This window comes from Triticum aestivum, chromosome 3B (assembly GCF_018294505.1).
Source record: "Triticum aestivum cultivar Chinese Spring chromosome 3B, IWGSC CS RefSeq v2.1, whole genome shotgun sequence".
In the NCBI taxonomy this organism is placed as follows: domain Eukaryota; kingdom Viridiplantae; phylum Streptophyta; class Magnoliopsida; order Poales; family Poaceae; genus Triticum; species Triticum aestivum.
In genome coordinates, this window is record NC_057801.1 from 240,980,229 (window position 1) to 240,999,828 (window position 19,600).

Sequence of the window (19,600 nt, forward strand, 5' to 3'; positions counted from 1 at the left end):
GATGATGTTGAGTGTGTATGTAATCCTTTGTCAAATGTCTCAAAATCCTTCTTGAGCATTTACAGCTGTTATGCTGCCGAAATTTTGCTAGAAATTCTAATGCCTTTGCATTATGATTGTGCTTTCAGATGGCCACTCGCGACCTCAATCAAGTGGTTCGCCTGACTCGATGCCTAGATGTACCCGGCCATACTGCCAAGTTGGTCAGGGTAATGACTGAGGCTGGATACCGCTGGTATCCTGAGTACACGGTCGAAGAGCAATTTCGGGACTTCAATCAAAGCCAGTATCTCTGCACTGTCCGGATATTTCCATCTTATCCTGGATCCACCGAGCCCCTTCACTGCTCCTATGGACTCGGGGTTACTATTGAGATGGCTGTGCAGGACGCCGCCTACTCTATGATGACCATTATGCGAGTCAGATCTGGTCTATTTCGGGACTCTGATTTCCGGTATATGCCAGGATCACTTCCGGGAGCACAAGGGTATCTCCAGGCTATCTATGCTGACCCCACCCAGGAGGATTCACGGACTCGCACCACTGCTGAGATGCTCGAGGATAAGGACCGTGAAAATCGGGCCTTAAGGTTAGAGCTCTTCAATACCCGTGCTGACCACTGGGCCACTTTGACTCGGTTTCGCACCGGCGGTGCAAGCTGGATATTCAGATATGCGCGATCTCTATCCTGTGAGATCTGCTCTGCCAGACGTGATGGGTTGGCGTGATGTAGGAGGCATCACCCCACCTCGCGGTCCCCGCAGGCCACCGTCTGTTGGTCCAAGACCTCATCCTAGCCCCTATGGTCCACAAGCTCCGCGAGATCGTCTGTTTCCGGATGATCATGTTGAGCTTCCAGGCTATGGAGGTGACTTCTACGAGGACTACTACGGATCGGTCTGAGTTAGTGGTAGTATCACTAGTTCGCACTAGCTGTGTCGTCTATCGTCCCGCGTGACTCGTGGGATATGACCTAGTTTGTACTCTTTCCGGAGGTGTAGAAAAATAATGTATAGGAGCTTGGAATGCCTCCGATGAGATGTAATCCTCTTTCACCGTAATAGTACTTTGTTTGGTCTTGTACTAAACCCTGTATGGTGTGTATGACGATGGAATAAAGAAGCAGTTTCTGTATCTACCATGTCATACGGATGATCATCTTGCATTTCGAGTTATTCCTTACATTTTATATCCTATGTCGGAATTTTATCATCCTGACTAAATCATTGTCTTGTTTACCTAGGATGGTCAACACGCGCACTAACCCTGCTCCTCAAGAGCAGGCCGAAGGCAGTGAAGTCAGGGATGCAAATCTGCCTCATCCTCCTTCCCTAGCCGAGGTTATGATGGAAGCTGAGAGAAACAAGCGGGAGACCAACCGTTTGTTGGAGCGTATTGAACAGAACACAGCACACCATCAGAGGACTAACGTGGTGTCACTCAGTGATTTTATCAAATTGCATCCACCCACGTTCCACCACTCCGTCGAGCCTCTCGACGCTGATGACTGGCTTCGCAGTATCGCTCACAAACTGCGTTCCGCGCTGGTAGCGGAGGCTGACAAGGTCACCTTTGCTGCATATCATCTTGAAGGCCCCGCCAGTCTATGGTGGGAGAATTATGGAGCTATGCGCCCAGCGGGCCATGTCACTACTTGGGCTGAGTTCAGCGAGGCTTTCCGTGAACATCACATTCCGGAGGGTCTCATGGACCGTAAACGTGAGGAATTTTGCAGTTTCACCCAAGGCCGACTTTCTGTGGATGCTTACAGCAGGGAGTTTGGTAATCTTGCACGATATGCAACTGAGGAAGTGTCTACTGATGCCAAGAAGCAAGCAAGGTTCCGTAAGGGCCTTAGTCCCGAGCTTCGCCGTGACCTCCGTCTGCATGAGTGCACATCTTTTCAGAAACTTGTCAACAAAGCCATCAGTGCTGAAACTGGTTAGACTGATTATGACGCAACACGCAAGCATGGCCGTGACATGGGTTCCTCATCCGGTGCTGGTCCTCAGAAGCGCCGCGTGTGGGTGCCCAACACCGCCCTGCCACCCAGGTTCACACCGAGGCCATCTTTCCAGGCGCCTCGCCCTGTTCAACAGTCTACACCGGCCAAGCCCTATGGGGGTCCAACTAACAATGCTCCTCCACGTACCAGTTCCGTGACTTGTTTCAAGTGTGGGGAATCTGGTCACTATATGCGTGAGTGTCCCCAGACCAACCCCAACCAGTCTGCTAAAGCTGTTGGCCGTGGCAAGCCGACAGGAAAAATATTCCACGCCAAGCCGGTCACCGCTTCACGTGGCCATGTCAACTGTATCTCTGCCGAAGAAGCTCAAGAGGATCCCAACGTCGTTCTCGGTACGCTTCTTGTTAATTGCCACCCGGCATCTGTTCTTTTCGATACAGGAGCCTCTCATTCTTTTATATCTGAAATTATGCTCGTTTGCATAACGTCGCATTCGGTGATATGCCAACCTCTATGGTAATTCAAACTCCGGGATCCAAATGGCAAACTTCTAGAGTAAGCCATGGAAATGAAATCCAAGTCGACAGACTTGTTTTCCTTGCGTCTTTGATAGCCCTTAAATCTTCAGATATTAATATCATTCTGGGTATGGACTGGATGTCAGCTCATCATGCCCAAATTGATTGCTTCTCTAGGACTGTTCAACTCACCCATCCTTCGGGGAAGATAGTCAATGTCTTGACCCGAATAGCCAAGCGACAATTATATTCTCTTAACGCCAGCCCTTTGCCAGACCTTGAGGACATTCCGGTAGTCCGTGACTTCCCGGATGTCTTCCAGAAGAATTGCCAGGTGTTCCACCTGACAGGGATGTTGAGTTCGTAATAGACCTCATTCCAGGAACCGTTCCGATTGCTAGAAGACCCTATAAGATGGCACCCCTAGAACTAGCCGAGCTTAAGAAACAACTCGATGAGTCCTTGAAAAAGGGTTTCATCCGACCTAGCTCATCTCCGTGGGCTTGCCCCGTCCTATTCGTCAAGAAGAAGGATGGTACGGACCGGATGGTTGTAGATTACCGACCTGTCAATTTGGTCACAATCAAGAACAAATATCCACTTCCCAGGATCAACGACCTGTATGATCAGCTCGCTGGATCCTCAGTCTTCTCCAAGATGGATTTGAGGTTGGGCTACCATCAAATCAAAATCAGAAACGGGGACATTCCTAAAACGGCCTTTGTTACTCGTTATGGCCAATACGAGTACACCGTCATGTCCTTCGGTTTAACCAACGCTCCAGCCACCTTTTCTCGGTTAATGAACTCAATCTTCATGGAGTATTTGGATAAATTCGTCGTGGTTTACCTCGATGATATACTCATCTACTCCAAGAACGAGGAAGAACATGCCGAACATCTAAGGCTAGTGTTGAAGAAACTTCGAGAGCATCGCCTTTATGCCAAATTTTCTAAATGTGAATTCTGGTTGTCAGAAGTGACCTATCTGGGTCATGTAATATCTGGTAAAGGTATTGCTGTTAACCCTGAGCGAGTTCAAGCCGTCCTTAATTGGACTCCACCTGAATCGGTCAAGCAAGTTCGGAGTTTTCTAGGCTTAGCGAGCTATTGTCGTCGCTTTGTCGAGAACTTCTCCAAGGTTGCTAAACCTCTAACCGAACTCCTCAAGAAAGATAAGAAGTTCGAATGGACTCCACAATGTGAGCACAGCTTTCAGGAACTGAAAAGACGCCTGACCTCTGCTCCCGTACTGGTACCGCCAGACTTCTCCAAGGACTTTGTTATCTACTGCGACGCCTCGCGACAAGGACTAGGTTGCATTCTCATGCAAGATCGACACGTAATTGCCTACGCTTCACGGCAATTGCACCCACATGAGGAGAATTATCCTACTCATGATCTAGAGCTTGCAGCCGTAGTCTATGCACTTAAGACCTGGCGACATTACCTCCTCGGTAATCGTTGCGAAATATTCACTGATCACCAAAGTCTGAAGTACATCTTCACCCAACCGGATCTGAATCTCAGGCAAAGACGTTGGGTTGAGTTGATCACAGACTTCGACTTAGGAATAACCTACACCCCAGGGAAAGCCAACGTCATGGCTGATGCGCTAAGTCGTAAATCTTATTGTAACAACCTGATGTTACAACAAAGTCAACCGCTTCTCCATGAGGAATTTCGGAAGCTTAACCTTCACATTGTACCTCAAGGTTTTCTTTCCACCTTGGTAGCAAAACCTACTCTTACGGATCAAATCATCGCTGCCCAAAAGCGAGATAAGGGAATATCTAAAATCAAAGAGAACATTGCTAGCGGAGGTGCTAGTTGTTTCTCCACAAATGATCATGGTGTTGTGTACTTTGAGAACCGTCTAGTGGTTCCCAAGAACCAGCATCTACGGCAGTTGATCCTTAAGGAGGCTCATGAATCTCCTCTCACCATTCATCCCGGTAGTACTAAGATGTATCAGGACCTACGCCAGAGGTTCTGGTGGACTAGGATGAAGAGAGAAATTGCTCAGTATATTGCTAATTGCGACGTCTGTCGTCGTGTAAAAGCAGAGCATCAACGGCCTGCTGGCACCCTTCAACCCTTAGCTATTCCTGAATGGAAATGGGATAAAATTGGTATGGATTTCATTACCGGTTTTCCCAGGACCAAGAGAGGGAATAATGCTATTTTCGTCGTGGTCGATCGTCTTTCCAAAGTAGCCCATTTCTTACCTGTTCGTGAGAGTATAACCGCTAGCCAGCTGGCAGACTTATACATCTCCCGAATAGTGTCCCTCCATGGTGTTCCTTTGGAAATTAACTCGGATCGAGGAAGTCTTTTCACCTCTCGATTTTGGGAAAGTTTCCAAAATGCTATGGGAACCCGTCTCTCCTTTAGCACCGCTTTCCACCCTCAGTCGAGTGGTCAAGTGGAACGCGTCAACCAGATTCTAGAAGACATGCTTCGAGCCTCTGTTATCTCATTCGGAATGGACTGGGAGAAGTGCCTTCCATTTGCCGAATTCGCTTACAACAACAGCTATCAATCTAGCTTGGGTAAAGCCCCTTTTGAAGTTCTCTATGGACGACGGTGTCGAACACCCCTTAACTGGTCAGAGACCGGGGAAAGACAATTCTTTGGCCCGGATATGATTCAGGAAGCAGAAGAACAAGTTCGTATCGTTCGTGAAAAGTTGAAAACAGCCCAATCTCGTCAAAAGAGTCAATATGACCGAAAACATAAGGCTATGACTTTCGAGGTTGACGAGAAGGCTTATCTTCGGGTCACCCCTCTGAAGGGAACCCATCGTTTCGGTATCAAAGGCAAATTGGCTCCTCGTTACATTGGACCTTTTCGCATTCTCGCCAAACGAGGAGAAGTTGCCTACCAGTTGGAACTACCTCCGCACCTCTCCAGAGTCCACGATGTCTTCCACGTTTCTCAACTCAGGCGTTGCTTCTCGGATCCTATCCGTGAAGTGGACCACGAAACGCTTGATCTCCAAGATAATCTTACATATCGAGAGTACCCCATTCGTATCCTCGATCAGGCCGAACGTACCACCCGACGTCATAATATCAAGTTTCTCAAAGTACAATGGTCGCACCATTCTGAGGATGAAGCAACTTGGGAAAGGGAGGATCGTCTTCGACTCGAGTATCCCGCCTTCTTCCCGGAGGAACCCAAATCTTGGGACGAGATTCTTTTGAGTGGGGGTGAGTTGTCACACCCTAGCTAGTCATGCATTAGAGTGTTGCATCATGTTTACTCTTTCATCAGAAACTTGAAATGGGGATTTGTGAAACCCTCAGAATCATTTTTGAAAATGATCCAAATAAAAATTTCTCCAAAAGGGTCCAAGAAAATGCTCATGTTGCTCTCTGAAAATATTGGACAGAGATAAAAATCAAACCAATATTTTTAAGAGCTCATAGGTATTTATTTTGGGCATTTGGAATTAATGCATAAATATTTGCATTGGAAATATATTATTTATATATATTAATATATGTCCAAATATTATGCCAATTATAAAGGAGCTCTGGAATAGTATATCTAGCTCCTGCAAAAATTGGCATAAGGTAAATAAATGATTTAATATTTTTTTTAATCAAAACAAAAGTCAGAAATTAGAAAAAGAAAATAAATTAAAGGGAGAAGCTTACCTGGGCTCCTCCCTGTGCAGCCCAGCCAGCTGGCCGGCCCAGCCAGCAGGCGGCCCAGCCCGCCTCCCTCCTCTGTCGTCTTCGTCCTCGACAGAGGGAGGGGAGTGTGGCCGGCGCGCGCGCGCGCCACCGCGCCACGCCACCTGCTCGCCTGCCTGCCTGCCCTCCCCTCCTCGCTCGATGCCCCAGACGACGCCACGCCCTCCCCCCTGCTCTCTCTCACTCTCCCTCGGCTCTTCCCTCCTCTCCCTCGCTCTCTCTCTCTCACACGGCCGAACACCACCGTCGCCGCCGTTCGCCATAGCAGCCGTCACCGGCCACCCCTCGCTCCCCCGACTAGCTCAGGAGCTCCGCCTCGACCCCCTCTTCCTCCCCACCGATCCACGGGTCTCCGGAAGCCCTGCATCGCCGCCACGTCGCCGTTCCCCTCCTCGGCCACCGGAGATCATCGCCGTCGATTCGCTGCACTCCGGCCGTCCCTGAGCCCGCTAACCATCCCTGCAGCTCCGCGGTGAGCCCCCGAGTCGTTTCCCCCTTCTCCCCTGGTCTCGTTCGACCTCTAGGCCTTAGCCCCATCTTGGCCGAGAGCTCCACGCCCCCGGCGATGTCGCCGTCGTGGCCACAGTCACCGTAGCGCCCAACCGAGCACACCCACGTCCTCACCGCACCGCGTAGAAGCCGTAGGTGCCAACCCCGCATCTCCGCAGCCGTTGTAGCCTCGATCCCGAGCTCAACCGAGCTCCGGCAGCCGCCACGGTCGTCGCCGTCGTCGGTACAGGCCACCCCAGGCACGGCCACCACCACCGTTCGACGCGCGGGAGCAAGGGCTCTCCAACGAGCCCAAGCACGGCCTCGCCCGTGCCCTGTAGCGCGATTCCGCATCGCGCCGCCGTCTCGGACCTCGCCGGCGTCATGTCGCCGGTGGGTTTGACCCACCTTGACCACGGCAGGACCCCCCCTGTGTCCCTGACAGGTGGGCCCAGCCCTGTAGCTAATTAGGATTAGCACTAACCGAGTTAGTTAAACTAACTACCCCCCTGACACTGACCAGTGGGCCCCAGCGCCACTAATCCCTAATTAGGATTAATTTAACCCTGTTAAACCCCCCTGTCACTGACGTGTGGCCCCCACACGTCAGGTTTGACCCCAGCCAGCCGCAGTTGACCACTGACGTCATGCTGACGTCATGCTGGCGCAATATTTATATTTCTGGATTTAATTTAAATCAGGAAATTCCAGAATATTATTTAAACTTCAAAAATTCATAACTTTTATTCTGTAACTCCAAATTGGACAAATTATATATGAAAAATGATCAGAAAAATCCAATCTATCCATCTGTACTATTTTCATGCATGATCAAACAAGTTAAATTGATGTTTTAAGCAGAATAAGGAAAAGCACTTAAAAGGCCATGTTTGAGTTTGAAATTTGAATCTTTGATTCAAATTTGTTCAAACCCTTCTGGTTTTAGTTGCATTAGCCCAACACACTCATATTGCCATGTTTCATGCATGCATCATATTGTTGCACATTGTTTGGTGATGGTTGTGTATCGGTGTCCTTTGCGACAGGTTCTGCCTCCGAGGAGTACCGTGATTACCCTAACGAAGAACCGTATCAGTGCATCGAACCATCAGGCAAGCAACCAACCATTTGATCATATCGATACAATCCCATGTTCTCGCTCCTGCTCTCTTTTACTGCATTAAGACAACGCGTTTCAAACTGCTGTGTGCTACGGTAGTTGAACCCATTTCCTCTGCATGACCTGTCATTGCCACAGTAACTAGATGAAACCCACTAGCATGTGTAGGAGTTGATTGAGCCATATGTATGTGTTGTTCCTACCTTGCTATGCCTGCTATGCTTAGAGTCGTGTCAGGTCTGGTTCATCTGGGTGATGGGCTAGAGTGAAATGATTATGTCGGTAATGAGAGTGGTGTGGTGAACACGATTTGGTAAAGGTATCGATGAGAGGCCATGTAGGAGTACATGGTGGGTTGTTTCATTGAAGCCGACCTTAAGCACTGAGATCTGTATGTGTGATTTAAGATACAGCTACTACCATGCATTGGGCCCTGAAATATGACCCCGCTCGACTTCTTATTCACCCTAGCTCTCTGTCCAGGAGTTGCAAGTAGTTTCTGGTGTTTGTAGCCTACTGGAGGCCGTGGACAGCGCTGACCGTAGGGGTGGGCTGTGATGCGGTAGGTACGTGGCACGGTGTACCGAATACCCGTTAGGTATCTCGGGAACCCTGTTCACATCGTTCGGGGCCGTATGGGAAACCTCGGCCGGACTCCCTGCGGATGGAACCTGGATAGGCGATAAACCTGGACTAGAGGCTTAAGTGTTTAGGTAGGTCGTGGTCTACACCCACGTCGGCTTTCGCTTGAAGTCTGCCGAGCACATGTCGTGTGCAGACGCTAAGTGGTGGAAACATGTATGAAGAAGTACACCCCTGCAGGGTTAACATGATCTATTCGAATAGCCGCGTCCGCGGTAAAGGACTACTTGGTTGCCTATACAGTTCATAGACAAGTAAATGGAAACTACTAAAAGCCTCAAGATAAGTGTGAGTGCCGAGGATGGCTCTTCCGTAGGAAGACGGAGGTGGATCCTCGGTAGTGTATTGAAGTGGTGAGTAGTGGACTCGTGTGCGCAAAACCATTTCAAGTTGAAGTATCGTAGGATAGCCTAGCCAAGAGTCAAAGCTGGCTTGCTGCAATAACTCCACCAACCCTTCTTGATAATATGCATGTATGTAGGATCTGATGTAAGTCTTGCTGAGTACCTTTGTACTCATGTTGCTATAATTTACATTTTTACAGAAGACGCTGCAACCCCTTCTGATGGGTTCTATGTAGACGTTGACATCAACGAGTAGGCTAAAGACCCAGGTGGTGACCCTGAGCTTGTGAAGGACCACGTAGTATAGCTAGGCTTTCCAAGCCTCTTTTATTTTACTAGTTGTCTGTACTCAGACAATGTACTTCCGCTGCTGGTTTGTATGACTGTATGACTTGAATGTTGGGTCGTGAGACCCGTACCTTTGTGTATGTTATGTATGGCTCCCTGAGCCTTAAATAAAGTACTTGTGTCGTAGAGTCATGTTGTGATGCTTCGTTGTATTTGCACATATCGAGCATATTGTGTGTATGATTGAAATGCTTGGTATGTGTGGGATCTGACTATCTAGTTGTTTATCTTTAGTAGCCTCTCTTACCGGGAAATGTCTCCTAGTGTTACCGCTGAGCCATGGTAGCTTGCTACTGCTCTGGAACACTTAGGCTGGCCGGCATGTGTCCTTCTTCGTTCCTGTGTCTGTCCCTTCGGGGAAATGTCACGCTTTGAGTACCGGAGTCCTGTTAGCCCGCTACAGCCCGGTTTACCGGAGTCCTGCTAGCCCAGTGCTACAGCCCGGACCCACTTGCTGATGACCGACACGTTCGAAGCTGGGTCATGGATGCCTGTCCCTGTAAGTCTGTGCCACTTTGGGTTTACGACTAGTCATGTCAGCCCGGGCTCCTTATCATATGGATGCTAGCGACACTATCATATACGTGAGCCAAAAGGCGCAAACGGTCCCGGGCAAAGGTAAGGCGACACCCGTGGGGATACCGTGCGTGAGGCCGCAAAGTGATATGAGGTGTTACCGGCTAGATCGATGTGACATCGAGTCGGGGTCCTGACGTGCCGCCCTGGCGTGCTCGGGGGCTCCTCCGGGCTGGGCGGCGCCCAAGGCCGACCTCACCTTCGGCCCCCGAGGATCATCCGGCCGCCACAACCGGAGCGACCGCACTCCCGATGCTTTGCACCCCCACCATCTGCAACATGGCGGTCACCAAGACCCTCATCGACGGTGGAGCACGCCTCAACATGCTCTCCACGGAGACATTCGGCCTGCTGCACGTGCCCCCCGGCCGGCTACGCCCCACCAAGCCCTTCTCCGGGGTCGGCGATGGCTCCACCAGCCCCCTGGGGCAGATCCGCCTCCCTGTCACTGCTACCTCTTGAGCACTGCGTTGGTTTTCCCCTGAAGAGGAAAGGGTGATGCAGCAAAGTAGCGCTAGTATTTCCCTCAGTTTTGAGAACCAAGGTATCAATCCAGTAGGAGGCTACACACAAATCCCTCGTACCTACACAAACAATTAAGAACCTTGCAACCAACGCGATAAAGGGGTTGTCAATCCCTTCAAGGCCACTTGCAAAAGTGAGATCTGATAGAGATAATAAAAAGATGAATATTTTTGGTATTTTTATGATATAGATTAGAAAGTAAAGATTGCAAAATAAAATAGATCAGAAACTTATATGATAGAAAATAGACCCGGGGGCCATAGGTTTCACTAGTGGCTTCTCTCAAGATAGCATAAGTATTACGGTGGGTGAACAAATTACTATCGAGCAATTGATAGAAAAGTGCATAGCTATGAGAATATCTAGGCATGATCATGTATATAGGCATCACGTCCGCGACAAGTAGACCGAAATGATTCTGCATCTACTACTATTACTCCACACATCGACCACTATCCAGCATGCATCTAGAGTATTAAGTTCATAAGTATAGAGTAACGCATTAGGCAAGATGACATGATGTAGAGGGATAAACTCAAGCAATATGATATAGACCCCATCTTTTTATCCTCGATGGCAACAATACAATACGTGCCTTGCTGCCCCTGCTGTCACTAGGAAAGGACACTGCAAGATTGAATCCAAAGCTAAGCACTTCTCCCATTGCAAGAAAGATCAATCTAGTAGGCCAAACCAAACTGATAATTCGAAGAGACTTGCAAAGATAACCAATCATACATAAAATAATTCAGAGGAGATTCAAATATTTCTCATAGATAAACTTGATCATAAACCCACAATTCATCGGATCTCGACAAACACACCACAAAAAGAGTTACATCGAATAGATCTCCAAGAAGATGGAGGAGAACTTTGTATTGAGATACAAAGAGAGAGAAGAAGCCATCTAGCTAATAACTATGGACCCAAAGGTTTGTGTTAAACTACTCACAACTCATCGGAGAGGCTTTGGTGTTGAAGTAGAAGCCCTCCGTGATCCATTCGCCCTCCGGCGGAGCGCCGGAAAAGGCTCCTAGATGGGATCTCACGGGTACAGAAGGTTGCGGTGATGGAAATAGGGTTTCGTGGTGCTCCTGGATGTTTTTAGGGTATGCAAGTATATATAGGCGAAGGAAGTCGGTCAGGGGAGCCATGAGGGGCTGATAACCCACAAGTGTAGGGGATCGCAACAGCTTTCGAGGGTAGAGTATTCAACCTAAATTTATTTATTCGACACAAGGGGAGACAAAGAATATTCTTAAGTATTAGCAGTTGAGTTGTCACACCTGGATAACTTAGTATCTGCAGCAAAGTATTAAGTAGCAAGTAGTACGATGATATATCCATTTTGCATCATGCTTTTATGTCAATATTTATTGCATTATGGGCTGTTATTTCATGTTATGTCACAATACTTATGGCTATTCTCTCTTATTTTACAAGGTTTACGTGAAGAGGGAGAATGCCTGCAGCTGGAATTCTGGGCTGGAAAAGGAGCAAATATTGAAGGACTATTCTGCGCAACTCCAAAAGTCCTGAAACTTCACGGAACACCTTAAAATAAATAAAGAAAAATTGTCACCAAAGATGAAGGCCAGGGGGCCCACACCTTGCTCACGAGGGTGGGGGGCACGCCCCGCCTGGGCGTGCACCCTACCTCGTGGGCCCCTTGGTGGCTCTCCGACGTCCATCTTCTCCTATATGAAGTCTTTCGATGAGAAAAAAATAGAAGGCAACCTTTCGGGACGACACTCCGCCGCCATGAGGCGGAACCTTGGCGGAACCAATCTAGGGCTCCGACAGAGTTGTTCTGCCGGGGATGCTTCCCTCCGGGAGGGGGAAATCATCACCATCATCATCACCAACGCTCCTCTCATCGGGAGGGGGCAATCTCCATCAACATCTTCACCAGCACCATCTCATCTCCAAACCCTAGTTCATCTCTTGTATCCAATTCTTGTCTCCAAGTCCGGGATTGGTGCTAGTAGGTTGCTAGTAGTGTTGATTACTCCTTGTAGTTGATGCTAGTTGGTTTATTTGGTGGAAGATCATATGTTCAGATCCTTTATGCATATTATTACCCCTCTGATTATGAACATGAATATGCTTTGTGAGTAATTACGTTTGTTCCTCAGGACAAGGGAGAAGTCTTGCTATTAGTAGTCATGTGAATTTGGCATTCGTTCGATATTTTGATAAGATGTATGTTGTCTAACCTCTAGTGGTGTTATGTGAACGTCGACTACATAACACTTCACCATTATTTGGGCCTAGAGGAAGGCATTGGGAAGTAATAAGTAGATGATGGGTTGCTAGAGTGACAGAAGCTTAAACCCTAGTTTATGCGTTGCTTCGTAAGGGGCTGATTTGGATCCATATGTTTCATGCTATGGTTAGGTTTACCTTAATACTTTTGTTGTAGTTGCGGATGCTTGCAATAGAGGTTAATCATAAGTGGGATGCTTGTTCAAGTAAGAACAGCACCCAAGCACCGGTCCATCCAGATATCAAATTATCAAAGTACTGAACACGAATCATTTGAGCGTGATGAAAACTAGCTTGACGATATTCCCATGTGTCCTCGGGAGCGTTTTTCCTATTATAAGAGTTTGTCCAGGCTTGTCCTTTGCTACAAAAAGGATTGGGCCACCTTGCTGCACTTTATTTACTTTTGTTACTTGTTGCTCATTACAATTTATCTTATCACAAAACTATCTGTTACCACTTATTTCAGTACTTGCAGAGAATACCTTGCTGAAAACCGCTTATCATTTCCTTCTGCTCCTCGTTGGGTTCGACACTCTTACTTATCGAAAGGACTACGATAGGTCCCCTATACTTGTGGGTCATCAAGACTCTTTTCTGGCGCCATTGCCGGGGAGTGAAGCGCCTTTGGTAGGTGGAATTTGGTAAGGAAAAATTTATTTAGTGTGCTGAAATTTTCTGTCACTTGTTACTATGGAAAGTAATGGTTTGAAGGGCTTGTTCGGGGTATCTTCACCTCGTCCAGTTGAGCCAAGAGTTGCTCCTCAACCTACTGAACCTACTGAACCTACTGAAAATGAAACTCCTTTTCAGATTCCTTCGGGTATGATGGAAAAACTGCTAGCTAACACTTTTGCAGGAGATGGAACAAAGCATCCTGACGAACATCTACGCTATGTGGATGATATTTGTGGACTATTTAAGCTTGCAGATATACCCGATGATGTATAGGCTATGTGATGATATGAGATCATGGAACTATAAATGATTGAAATTGGAATTTCATCAAAAGTATTACCCTATGCATCTTGTTCATCGTGATCACAATTTTATATATAATTTTTGGCCTCGCCAAGGAGAAAGCATCGCTCAAGGTTGGGGGAGGCTTAAATCAATGTTATATTCATGCCCCAATCATGAGCTCGCAAGAGAAGTAATTATGCAAAGTTTTTATGCTCAGCTTTCTGATAACAATCGCACCATGCTCGATACTTCCTGTGCTGGCTCTTTTATGATGAAGCCTATTGAATTTAGATGGAATTTATTGGATAGAATTAAACGAAACTCTGAAGATTGGGACCTCGATGAAGGTAAGGAGTCAGGTATGACACCTAAGTTTGATTGTGTTAAATCTTTTATGGATACCGATATTTTCCGTAAGTTTAGCACTAAATATGGACTTGACTCTGAGATAGTAGCTTCTTTCTGTGAATCTTTTGCTACTTATGTTGATCTCCCCAAGGAGAAGTGGTTTAAATATCATCCTCCCATAGAAGTAAAAGTAGCTGCACCTATTAAAGTTGAAGAAAAGACTATCACTTACATTGATCCTATTATTCCCACTTCTTATGTTGAGAAACCACCTTTCCCTGTTAGATGAAGGATCATGCTAAAGCTTCAACTGTTGTTCGTAAAAGCAATACTAGAACTTATACACCTCCTGAGCAAGTCAAAGTAGAACCTAATATTGCTATTGTTAAAGATCTCTTGTCTGATAATATTGATGGGCATGTTATTCAATTCTCTGGTGAAACTGCTAGAATTGCTAAACCCTGTGATAGAGATAAACATAGACCTGTGCTAGGCGTGCCTGTTATTTCTATTAAAATAGGAGATCACTGTTATCATGGCTTGTGTGATATGGGTGCTAGTGCTAGTGTAATACCCATTGATTTATACAAAGAAATTATGCATGAGATTGCACCTGCTAAGTTAGAGGAAATTGATGTTACAATTAAACTTGCCAATAGAGATACTATATCTCCAATACGAATTGTTAGAGATGTTGAAGTCTTGTGTGGTAAAACCAAATATCCCACTGATTTTCTTGTTCTTGGTTCTCCACAAGATAGCTTTTGTCCCATTATATTTGGTAGACCCTTCTTGAATACTGTTAATGCTACGATAGACTGCAAAAAGAATGTTGTTACTGTTGGCTTGGATGATATGGTTCATGAGTTTAATTTCTCTAAATTTAGTAAACAACATCGTGAGGAAGAATTGCCTAGTAAGGATGAAATTATTGGTCTTGCTTCTATTGCTGTACCTCCTAGTGATCCTTTAGAACACTATTTGCTAGACCATGAAAATGATATGTTCATGAATGAAAGAAGGGAAATAGATGAAGTATTCTTTAAACAGGAACCTATTTTGCAACTCAATTTGCCTGTTGAAATCCTAGGGGATCCTCCTCCACCCAAGGGTGATCCCGTGTTTGAGCTTAAACCGTTGCCTGATAATCTTAAATATGCTTATCTTGATGAAAAGAAAATATATCCTGTCATTATTAGCGCTAACCTTTCAGAGTATGAAGAGGAAAGATTATTGAAAACTCTGAAAAAGCACCGTGCCGCTATTGGATATACTCTGGATGATCTTAAGGGCATCAGTCCCACTCTATGTCAACATAAAATAAATTTGGAAGCTGATGCCAAACCAGTTTGTGATCCTCAACGACGTTTGAATCCTAAAATGAAAGAAGTGGTAAGAAAGGAAATACTCAAGCTTCTGGAGGCAGGTATAATTTATCCCGTTGCTGATAGTCAGTTGGTAAGTCCTGTCCATTGTGTCCTTAAGAAGGGAGGTATTACTATTGTCCCTAATAACAAAGATGAATTGATTCCGCAAAGAATTATCACAGGTTATAGGATGGTAATTGATTTCCGTAAATTAAATAAGGCTACTAAGAAAGATCATTACCCCTTACCTTTTATTGATCAAATGCTAGAAAGATTATGCAAACATACACATTATTGCTTTCTAGATGGTTATTCCGGTTTTTCTCAAATACCTGTGTCGGCTAAAGATCAATCAAAGACTACTTTTACATGCCCTTTTGGTACTTTTGCTTATAGACGTATGCCTTTAGGTTTATGTAATGCACCTGCTACCTTTCAAAGATGCATGATGGCTATATTCTCTGACTTTTGCGAGAAAATTTGTGAGGTTTTCATGGACGACTTTGCCGTCTATGGTTCCTCTTTTGATGATTGCTCGAGCAATCTTGCTCGAGTTTTGCAGAGATGTTAAGAAACTAATCTTGTCTTGAATTGGGAAAAGTGCCACTTTATGGTTAATGAAGGTATTGTCTTGGGGCACAAAGTTTCTGAAAGAGGTATTGAAGTTGATAAAGCCAAGGTTGATGCTATTGAAAAGATGCCATGTCCCAAGGACATCAAAGGTATAAGAAGTTTCCTTGGTCACGCCGGATTTTATAGGAGGTTCATTAAGGACTTCTCAAAAATCTCTCGGCCTCTGACTAATTTATTGCAAAAAGATGTACCATTTGTCTTTGATGATGATTGTGTAGAAGCATTTGAAATACTTAAGAAAGCATTAGTCTCTGCACCTGTTGTTCAGCCACCTGATTGGAATTTACCCTTTGAAATTATGTGTGACGCTAGTGATTATGCTGTAGGTGCTGTTCTAGGGCAAAGAGTTGATAAGAAATTAAACGTTATCCATTATGCTAGTAAGACTCTAGACAATGCTCAAAGAAATTATGCTACTACCAAAAAGGAACTTTTAGCAGTTGTATTTGCTTGTGATAAATTCAGACCCTATATTGTTGATTCTAAAGTAACTATTCACACAGATCATGCTACTATTAAATATCTTATGGAAAAGAAAGATGCAAAACCTAGACTTATTAGATGGGTTCTCCTGCTGCAAGAATTTGATTTACATATTGTTGATAGAAAAGGAGCTGAGAACCCCGTTGCAGACAACTTGTCTAGGTTAGAGAATGTTCTTGATGACCCACTACCTATTGATCATAGCTTTCCCGATGAACAATTAAATGTCATAAGTACTTCTTGTAGCACTCTGTGGTATGCTGATTATGCTAATTATATTGTTGCTAAATTTATACCACCTAGCTTCACATACCAACAAAAGAGAAAGTTTTTCTATGACTTGCGACATTACTTTTGGGATGACCCACATCTTTATAAAGGAGTAGATGGTGTTATTAGACATTGTGTACCTGAGCATGAACAGGAACAGATCCTACGCAAGTGTCACTCCGAGGCTTATGGAGGACACCACGCTGGAGATAGAACTGCACATAAGGTATTTGAGGGAGTCCTGGACTAGGGGGTGTCCGGAGAGCCGGACTATCATTATCCGCCGGACTCCAAGACTACGAAGATACAAGATTGAAGACTCCGTCCCGTGTCCGGATGGGACTTTCCTTGGCGTGGAAGGCAAGCTTGGCAATACGGATATGTAGATCTCCTACCATTGTAACCAACTCTGTGTAACCCTAGCCTCCTCCAGTGTCTATATAAATCGGAGGGCTTTAGTCCGTAGGACAACATACATTACAACAATCATACCATAGGCTAGCTTCTAGGGTTTAGCCTCCTTGATCTCGTGGTAGATCCACTCTTGTACTACCCATATCATCAATATTAATCAAGCAGGACGTAGGGTTTTACCTCCATCGAGAGGGCCCGAACCTGGGTAAAAACATCATGTCCCTCATCTCTTGTTACCATCCGCCTAGACGCACAGTTCGGGACCCCCTACCCGAGATCTGCCGGTTTTGACATCGACATTGGTGCTTTCATTGAGAGTTCCTCTATGTCGTCACCGATAGAGCGGATGCCTCCACCCGTCTTCAAAGACGGTGTTTTCACCGGAGGGGCCTTGGCCGCCGGCCAAACTATCCGGCTTGGTGGTTTTCTCATGACCGCCTGTCCGGCCGCCGCTTCGGCAATGACTTCTCAAGTCGTCGGAAGCAATCTTCGCGTCAGCCCTAAAGCTGCCGAACAGTTGGATCCAATAGAGCTCTCCTCTGTTAACGAGCTCTTGGATCGCATCGCCGCCCTGGGAGTCGCTACGGACTACAACCAGATTGGGCTTAAAACCGATCTGAGAGAGATTAACTCTCCCCAGGCCACCCACCGCGTCGCAGTGGTAGAGGAGCAATACGACAACTCTTTGCCTGTGTTGAAAACAATTCATGTCCGGATTCCCGAACCCTCCATGCCGGATCCCCACGGAGGGACGGACTTCGATCGAGCATTGAACTTAAAATCATGCATCGCTCCGGACTCGCTGGATTGTGCCTAGCAAACCAAACTTCCGAATTCGGAAACCCCTTGGCCTTTGAGCCCCAAGATGGGCAGGGATCCGGATTTTAGTCCACCCACCTGCCCAGACATATGTGACCTATCTCTAATACGGCAAGAGCCCGCTGAAATAGTACGTCACTACTGGGCCAGATTCCTCCTGGTTATGGACAGGATAAATGACTGCCAAGAGGAAAACGCAATATCAATCTTCTGCAATAACTGCACGGACAAGGGAATACTCAACGCCATTGATCGCCACAAAATTACGCGCTTCACCGATCTGGCATCCATAGTACGGAAGTACTGTGCGACGGAGAGCTTCCGGAAAACCGAAAATCTATTTTGGGATAATCCGGCCCCAAACCCAGTCCGCAGCAAAAGGGCGCCGTACACTCGGGCCCCAGATGCAAAAACGAAAAAACAAAAACCCAATAAGGGAAATGGAACCGTACTGGAGGGATGGCTCAATGGACCCTGTAAGCTTCATAGTACAGAGGGAGCCGTCCCAACACATAGCCTTCGAGCATGTTGGATATTACGGCAGGTGGCCAAAAGTGGCGAAGAGCTTCTAGCTCCGGGAAACCACTCCAACAATACCAGCACGGTATCAACAGTCTTCGAGACCTTCGCATCAAACAATATGCGAAAACGAACAATCCGCAAACTCGCCGAAGTCTACCAAGTAGCAACAGCAAATCCATGGAGCGACACAGCTATTACCTTCAATGCCAGCGACGAGCCCAAATTCCGAACAACCAGAGCTCCAGCCGCACTGGTACTTAGTCCCATAGTGGACGGCTTTCGACTGACAAAAGTCCTCATGGATGGCGGCAGCGGACTAAACCTCATTTATGAGGAAACTCTGTGAAAAATGGAAATCGATTGGAGCCGTATTGAGCGAAGCAGCACAACCTTTAGAGGAATAATCCCTAGCCGGGAAGCGCGCTGCACCGGAAAAATCACACTCGATGTGGTGTTCGGCTCTCCGGACAATTACAGATCCGAAGAAGTCACGTTCCAGGTGGCCCCGTTCAGCAGCGGGTGTCACGCCATATTAGGACGAGAGGCACTCACAATTTTTCAAGCAGTACCTCATTACGGGTATATGAAGCTCAAAATGCCTGGGCCCAGCGGAATAATCACTCTCGCTAGTGATCCGGACATAGCACTCCGCGCCGAAAACAAGACAGCCGCACTAGCCCTCGAGGCACTATCCGAAGCCTTAGCGGCAGAAGAACTCACCATGCTGCGCTCTACGGTGAACAGGGACGATGTGATACTCGATAAAAGATCCAAGTCCACCTCCTTCAAACCAGCAGATGAGATAATAAAATTCTAGGTCCATCCAACGGACCCAACAAAGACGACCTCCATTGGGGCACAATTGAACCCCGAAGTAGACGCCGCACTGCGCGAATTCCTTCGGGAAAATTGGGATATCTTCGCCTGGCATCCTTCGGACATGCCCGGAATCCCACGCAGGTTGGCAGAACACAGCCTAAACATCCTAAAAGGATTCAAGCCAGTCAAACAGGCTCTTCGATGATTTTCCGAACCCAAAAGACAGGCAATGGGAGAAGAGCTAGCCAAACTATTGGAAGCCGGATTCATTAGAGATATCAAACATCCGGACTGGCTAGCAAATTTGGTGATGGTACCAAAGAAGGATAAATCCTGGCGCCTTTGTGTCGATTTTAAAGACCTCAATAAGGCTTGCCCAAAGGATCCCTTCCCCCTCCCCCGCATCGATCAAATTATCGATGCTACAACAGGGCACGATTCGTTGTGCTTCCTGGACGCATACTCTGGC